The sequence below is a fragment of the Coregonus clupeaformis genome, unplaced genomic scaffold, assembly GCF_020615455.1.
Source record: "Coregonus clupeaformis isolate EN_2021a unplaced genomic scaffold, ASM2061545v1 scaf1986, whole genome shotgun sequence".
Lineage (NCBI taxonomy): Eukaryota > Metazoa > Chordata > Actinopteri > Salmoniformes > Salmonidae > Coregonus > Coregonus clupeaformis.
Window position 1 is genome coordinate 66381 of NW_025535440.1, and position 9861 is coordinate 76241.

Sequence of the window (9861 nt, forward strand, 5' to 3'; positions counted from 1 at the left end):
CACCTTTAACAGGTCATTACAGTATCATACACCTTTAACAGGTCATTACAGTATCATACACCTTTAACAGGTCATTACAGTATCATACACCTTTAACAGGTCATTACAGTATCATACACCTTTAACAGGTCATTACAGTATCATACACCTTTAACAGGTCATTACAGTATCATACACCTTTAACAGGTCATTACAGTATCATACACCTTTAACAGGTCATGACAGTATCATACACCTTTAACAGGTCATTACAGTATCATACACCTTTAACAGGTCATTACAGTATCATACACCTTTAACAGGTCATTACAGTATCATACACCTTTAACAGGTCATGACAGTATCATACACCTTTAACAGGTCATTTACAGTATCATACACCTTTAACAGGTCATTACAGTATCATACACCTTTAACAGGTCATTACAGTATCATACACCTTTAACAGGTCATTACAGTATCATACACCTTTAACAGGTCATTACAGTATCATACACCTTTAACAGGTCATGACAGTATCATACACCTTTAACAGGTCATTACAGTATCATACACCTTTAACAGGTCATTACAGTATCATACACCTTTAACAGGTCATTACAGTATCATACACCTTTAACAGGTCATTACAGTATCATACACCTTTAACAGGTCATTACAGTATCATACACCTTTAACAGGTCATTACAGTATCATACACCTTTAACAGGTCATTACAGTATCATACACCTTTAACAGGTCATTACAGTATCATACACCTTTAACAGGTCATTACAGTATCATACACCTTTAACAGGTCATTACAGTATCATACACCTTTAACAGGTCATTACAGTATCATACACCTTTAACAGGTCATTACAGTATCATACACCTTTAACAGGTCATTACAGTATCATACACCTTTAACAGGTCATGACAGTATCATACACCTTTAACAGGTCATGACAGTATCATACACCTTTAACAGGTCATTACAGTATCATACACCTTTAACAGGTCATTACAGTATCATACACCTTTAACAGGTCATTACAGTATCATACACCTTTAACAGGTCATTACAGTATCATACACCTTTAACAGGTCATTACAGTATCATACACCTTTAACAGGTCATTACAGTATCATACACCTTTAACAGGTCATTACAGTATCATACACCTTTAACAGGTCATTACAGTATCATACACCTTTAACAGGTCATTACAGTATCATACACCTTTAACAGGTCATTACAGTATCATACACCTTTAACAGGTCATTACAGTATCATACACCTTTAACAGGTCATTACAGTATCATACACCTTTAACAGGTCATTACAGTATCATACACCTTTAACAGGTCATTACAGTATCATACACCTTTAACAGGTCATTACAGTATCATACACCTTTAACAGGTCATTACAGTATCATACACCTTTAACAGGTCATTACAGTATCATACACCTTTAACAGGTCATTACAGTATCATACACCTTTAACAGGTCATTACAGTATCATACACCTTTAACAGGTCATTACAGTATCATACACCTTTAACAGGTCATTACAGTATCATACACCTTTAACAGGTCATTACAGTATCATACACCTTTAACAGGTCATTACAGTATCATACACCTTTAACAGGTCATTACAGTATCATACACCTTTAACAGGTCATGACAGTATCATACACCTTTAACAGGTCATTACAGTATCATACACCTTTAACAGGTCATTACAGTATCATACACCTTTAACAGGTCATTACAGTATCATACACCTTTAACAGGTCATTACAGTATCATACACCTTTAACAGGTCATTACAGTATCATACAACTTTAACAGGTCATTACAGTATCATACACCTTTAACAGGTCATTACAGTATCATACACCTTTAACAGGTCATTACAGTATCATACACCTTTAACAGGTCATTACAGTATCATACACCTTTAACAGGTCATTACAGTATCATACACCTTTAACAGGTCATTACAGTATCATACACCTTTAACAGGTCATGACAGTATCATACACCTTTAACAGGTCATGACAGTATCATACACCTTTAACAGGTCATTACAGTATCATACACCTTTAACAGGTCATTACAGTATCATACACCTTTAACAGGTCATTACAGTATCATACACCTTTAACAGGTCATTACAGTATCATACACCTTTAACAGGTCATTACAGTATCATACACCTTTAACAGGTCATTACAGTATCATACACCTTTAACAGGTCATTACAGTATCATACACCTTTAACAGGTCATTACAGTATCATACACCTTTAACAGGTCATTACAGTATCATACACCTTTAACAGGTCATTACAGTATCATACACCTTTAACAGGTCATTACAGTATCATACACCTTTAACAGGTCATTACAGTATCATACACCTTTAACAGGTCATTACAGTATCATACACCTTTAACAGGTCATTACAGTATCATACACCTTTAACAGGTCATTACAGTATCATACACCTTTAACAGGTCATTACAGTATCATACACCTTTAACAGGTCATTACAGTATCATACACCTTTAACAGGTCATTACAGTATCATACACCTTTAACAGGTCATTACAGTATCATACACCTTTAACAGGTCATTACAGTATCATACACCTTTAACAGGTCATTACAGTATCATACACCTTTAACAGGTCATTACAGTATCATACACGCTTTAACAGGTCATTACAGTATCATACACCTTTAACAGGTCATGACAGTATCATACACCTTTAACAGGTCATTACAGTATCATACACCTTTAACAGGTCATTACAGTATCATACACCTTTAACAGGTCATTACAGTATCATACACCTTTAACAGGTCATGACAGTATCATACACCTTTAACAGGTCATTACAGTATCATACACCTTTAACAGGTCATTACAGTATCATACACCTTTAACAGGTCATTACAGTATCATACACCTTTAACAGGTCATTACAGTATCATACACCTTTAACAGGTCATTACAGTATCATACACCTTTAACAGGTCATTACAGTATCATACACCTTTAACAGGTCATTACAGTATCATACACCTTTAACAGGTCATTACAGTATCATACACCTTTAACAGGTCATTACAGTATCATACACCTTTAACAGGTCATTACAGTATCATACACCTTTAACAGGTCATGACAGTATCATACACCTTTAACAGGTCATTACAGTATCATACACCTTTAACAGGTCATTACAGTATCATACACCTTTAACAGGTCATTACAGTATCATACACCTTTAACAGGTCATTACAGTATCATACACCTTTAACAGGTCATTACAGTATCATACACCTTTAACAGGTCATTACAGTATCATACACCTTTAACAGGTCATTACAGTATCATACACCTTTAACAGGTCATTACAGTATCATACACCTTTAACAGGTCATTACAGTATCATACACCTTTAACAGGTCATTACAGTATCATACACCTTTAACAGGTCATTACAGTATCATACACCTTTAACAGGTCATTACAGTATCATACACCTTTAACAGGTCATTACAGTATCATACACCTTTAACAGGTCATGACAGTATCATACACCTTTAACAGGTCATGACAGTATCATACACCTTTAACAGGTCATTACAGTATCATACACCTTTAACAGGTCATTACAGTATCATACACCTTTAACAGGTCATTACAGTATCATACACCTTTAACAGGTCATTACAGTATCATACACCTTTAACAGGTCATGACAGTATCATACACCTTTAACAGGTCATTACAGTATCATACACCTTTAACAGGTCATTACAGTATCATACACCTTTAACAGGTCATTACAGTATCATACACCTTTAACAGGTCATTACAGTATCATACACCTTTAACAGGTCATGACAGTATCATACACCTTTAACAGGTCATTACAGTATCATACACCTTTAACAGGTCATTACAGTATCATACACCTTTAACAGGTCATTACAGTATCATACACCTTTAACAGGTCATTACAGTATCATACACCTTTAACAGGTCATTACAGTATCATACACCTTTAACAGGTCATTACAGTATCATACACCTTTAACAGGTCATTACAGTATCATACACCTTTAACAGGTCATGACAGTATCATACACCTTTAACAGGTCATGACAGTATCATACACCTTTAACAGGTCATTACAGTATCATACACCTTTAACAGGTCATTACAGTATCATACACCTTTAACAGGTCATTACAGTATCATACACCTTTAACAGGTCATTACAGTATCATACACCTTTAACAGGTCATTACAGTATCATACACCTTTAACAGGTCATTACAGTATCATACACCTTTAACAGGTCATTACAGTATCATACACCTTTAACAGGTCATTACAGTATCATACACCTTTAACAGGTCATTACAGTATCATACACCTTTAACAGAGTCATTACAGTATCATACACCTTTAACAGGTCATGACAGTATCATACACCTTTAACAGGTCATTACAGTATCATACACCTTTAACAGGTCATTACAGTATCATACACCTTTAACAGGTCATTACAGTATCATACACCTTTAACAGGTCATTACAGTATCATACCTTTAACAGGTCATTACAGTATCATACACCTTTAACAGGTCATGACAGTATCATACACCTTTAACAGGTCATTACAGTATCATACACCTTTAACAGGTCATTACAGTATCATACACCTTTAACAGGTCATTACAGTATCATACACCTTTAACAGGTCATTACAGTATCATACACCTTTAACAGGTCATTACAGTATCATACACCTTTAACAGGTCATTACAGTATCATACACCTTTAACAGGTCATTACAGTATCATACACCTTTAACAGGTCATTACAGTATCATACACCTTTAACAGGTCATGACAGTATCATACACCTTTAACAGGTCATTACAGTATCATACACCTTTAACAGGTCATTACAGTATCATACACCTTTAACAGGTCATTACAGTATCATACACCTTTAACAGGTCATGACAGTATCATACACCTTTAACAGGTCATGACAGTATCATACACCTTTAACAGGTCATTACAGTATCATACACCTTTAACAGGTCATTACAGTATCATACACCTTTAACAGGTCATTACAGTATCATACACCTTTAACAGGTCATTACAGTATCATACACCTTTAACAGGTCATTACAGTATCATACACCTTTAACAGGTCATTACAGTATCATACACCTTTAACAGGTCATTACAGTATCATACACCTTTAACAGGTCATTACAGTATCATACACCTTTAACAGGTCATGACAGTATCATACACCTTTAACAGGTCATGACAGTATCATACACCTTTAACAGGTCATTACAGTATCATACACCTTTAACAGGTCATTACAGTATCATACACCTTTAACAGGTCATGACAGTATCATACACCTTTAACAGGTCATTACAGTATCATACACCTTTAACAGGTCATTACAGTATCATACACCTTTAACAGGTCATTACAGTATCATACACCTTTAACAGGTCATTACAGTATCATACACCTTTAACAGGTCATGACAGTATCATACACCTTTAACAGGTCATTACAGTATCATACACCTTTAACAGGTCATTACAGTATCATACACCTTTAACAGGTCATTACAGTATGCATACACCTTAACAGGTCATTGACAGTATCATACACCTTTAACAGGTCATTACAGTATCATACACCTTTAACAGGTCATTACAGTATCATACACCTTTAACAGGGTCATTACAGTATCATACACCTTTAACAGGTCATGACAGTATCATACACCTTTAACAGGTCATGACAGTATCATACACCTTTAACAGGTCATTACAGTATCATACACCTTTAACAGGTCATTACAGTATCATACACCTTTAACAGGTCATTACAGTATCATACACCTTTAACAGGTCATTACAGTATCATACACCTTTAACAGGTCATGACAGTATCATACACCTTTAACAGGTCATTACAGTATCATACACCTTTAACAGGTCATTACAGTATCATACACCTTTAACAGGTCATTACAGTATCATACACCTTTAACAGGTCATTACAGTATCATACACCTTTAACAGGTCATTACAGTATCATACACCTTTAACAGGTCATTACAGTATCATACACCTTTAACAGGTCATTACAGTATCATACACCTTTAACAGGTCATTACAGTATCATACACCTTTAACAGGTCATTACAGTATCATACACCTTTAACAGGTCATTACAGTATCATACACCTTTAACAGGTCATGACAGTATCATACACCTTTAACAGGTCATTACAGTATCATACACCTTTAACAGGTCATTACAGTATCATACACCTTTAACAGGTCATTACAGTATCATACACCTTTAACAGGTCATGACAGTATCATACACCTTTAACAGGTCATGACAGTATCATACACCTTTAACAGGTCATGACAGTATCATACACCTTTAACAGGTCATTACAGTATCATACACCTTTAACAGGTCATTACAGTATCATACACCTTTAACAGGTCATTACAGTATCATACACCTTTAACAGGTCATTACAGTATCATACACCTTTAACAGGTCATTACAGTATCATACACCTTTAACAGGTCATTACAGTATCATACACCTTTAACAGGTCATTACAGTATCATACACCTTTAACAGGTCATTACAGTATCATACACCTTTAACAGGTCATTACAGTATCATACACCTTTAACAGGTCATTACAGTATCATACACCTTTAACAGGTCATTACAGTATCATACACCTTTAACAGGTCGTTACAGTATCATACACCTTTAACAGGTCATTACAGTATCATACACCTTTAACAGGTCATTACAGTATCATACACCTTTAACAGGTCATTACAGTATCATACACCTTTAACAGGTCATGACAGTATCATACACCTTTAACAGGTCATTACAGTATCATACACCTTTAACAGGTCATTACAGTATCATACACCTTTAACAGGTCATTACAGTATCATACACCTTTAACAGGTCATTACAGTATCATACACCTTTAACAGGTCATTACAGTATCATACACCTTTAACAGGTCATTACAGTATCATACACCTTTAACAGGTCATGACAGTATCATACACCTTTAACAGGTCATTACAGTATCATACACCTTTAACAGGTCATTACAGTATCATACACCTTTAACAGGTCATTACAGTATCATACACCTTTAACAGGTCATTACAGTATCATACACCTTTAACAGGTCATTACAGTATCATACACCTTTAACAGGTCATTACAGTATCATACACCTTTAACAGGTCATTACAGTATCATACACCTTTAACAGGTCATTACAGTATCATACACCTTTAACAGGTCATTACAGTATCATACACCTTTAACAGGTCATTACAGTATCATACACCTTTAACAGGTCATTACAGTATCATACACCTTTAACAGGTCATTACAGTATCATACACCTTTAACAGGTCATGACAGTATCATACACCTTTAACAGGTCGTGACAGTATCATACACCTTTAACAGGTCATTACAGTATCATACACCTTTAACAGGTCATTACAGTATCATACACCTTTAACAGGTCATTACAGTATCATACACCTTTAACAGGTCATGACAGTATCATACACCTTTAACAGGTCATTACAGTATCATACACCTTTAACAGGTCATTACAGTATCATACACCTTTAACAGGTCATTACAGTATCATACACCTTTAACAGGTCATGACAGTATCATACACCTTTAACAGGTCATGACAGTATCATACACCTTTAACAGGTCATTACAGTATCATACACCTTTAACAGGTCATTACAGTATCATACACCTTTAACAGGTCATGACAGTATCATACACCTTTAACAGGTCATTACAGTATCATACACCTTTAACAGGTCATTACAGTATCATACACCTTTAACAGGTCATTACAGTATCATACACCTTAACAGGTCATTACAGTATCATACACCTTTAACAGGTCATGACAGTATCATACACCTTTAACAGGTCATGACAGTATCATACACCTTTAACAGGTCATGACAGTATCATACACCTTTAACAGGTCATTACAGTATCATACACCTTTAACAGGTCATTACAGTATCATACACCTTTAACAGGTCATTACAGTATCATACACCTTTAACAGGTCATTACAGTATCATACACCTTTAACAGGTCATTACAGTATCATACACCTTTAACAGGTCATTACAGTATCATACACCTTTAACAGGTCATTACAGTATCATACACCTTTAACAGGTCATTACAGTATCATACACCTTTAACAGGTCATTACAGTATCATACACCTTTAACAGGTCATTACAGTATCATACACCTTTAACAGGTCATTACAGTATCATACACCTTTAACAGGTCATGACAGTATCATACACCTTTAACAGGTCATTACAGTATCATACACCTTTAACAGGTCATTACAGTATCATACACCTTTAACAGGTCATGACAGTATCATACACCTTTAACAGGTCATGACAGTATCATACACCTTTAACAGGTCATGACAGTATCATACACCTTTAACAGGTCATTACAGTATCATACACCTTTAACAGGTCATTACAGTATCATACACCTTTAACAGGTCATGACAGTATCATACACCTTTAACAGGTCATTACAGTATCATACACCTTTAACAGGTCATTACAGTATCATACACCTTTAACAGGTCATTACAGTATCATACACCTTTAACAGGTCATTACAGTATCATACACCTTTAACAGGTCATTACAGTATCATACACCTTTAACAGGTCATTACAGTATCATACACCTTTAACAGGTCATTACAGTATCATACACCTTTAACAGGTCATTACAGTATCATACACCTTTAACAGGTCATTACAGTATCATACACCTTTAACAGGTCATTACAGTATCATACACCTTTAACAGGTCATTACAGTATCATACACCTTTAACAGGTCATTACAGTATCATACACCTTTAACAGGTCATTACAGTATCATACACCTTTAACAGGTCATTACAGTATCATACACCTTTAACAGGTCATTACAGTATCATACACCTTTAACAGGTCATTACAGTATCATACACCTTTAACAGGTCATGACAGTATCATACACCTTTAACAGGTCATTACAGTATCATACACCTTTAACAGGTCATTACAGTATCATACACCTTTAACAGGTCATTACAGTATCATACACCTTTAACAGGTCATGACAGTATCATACACCTTTAACAGGTCATTACAGTATCATACACCTTTAACAGGTCATTACAGTATCATACACCTTTAACAGGTCATTACAGTATCATACACCTTTAACAGGTCATTACAGTATCATACACCTTTAACAGGTCATTACAGTATCATACACCTTTAACAGGTCATTACAGTATCATACACCTTTAACAGGTCATTACAGTATCATACACCTTTAACAGGTCATGACAGTATCATACACCTTTAACAGGTCTTGACAGTATCATACACCTTTAACAGGTCATTACAGTATCATACACCTTTAACAGGTCATTACAGTATCATACACCTTTAACAGGTCATTACAGTATCATACACCTTTAACAGGTCATTACAGTATCATACACCTTTAACAGGTCATGACAGTATCATAGCACCTTTAACAGGTCATTACAGTATCATACACCTTTAACAGGTCATTACAGTATCATACACCTTTAACAGGTCATTACAGTATCATACACCTTTAACAGGTCATTACAGTATCATACACCTTTAACAGGTCATTACAGTATCA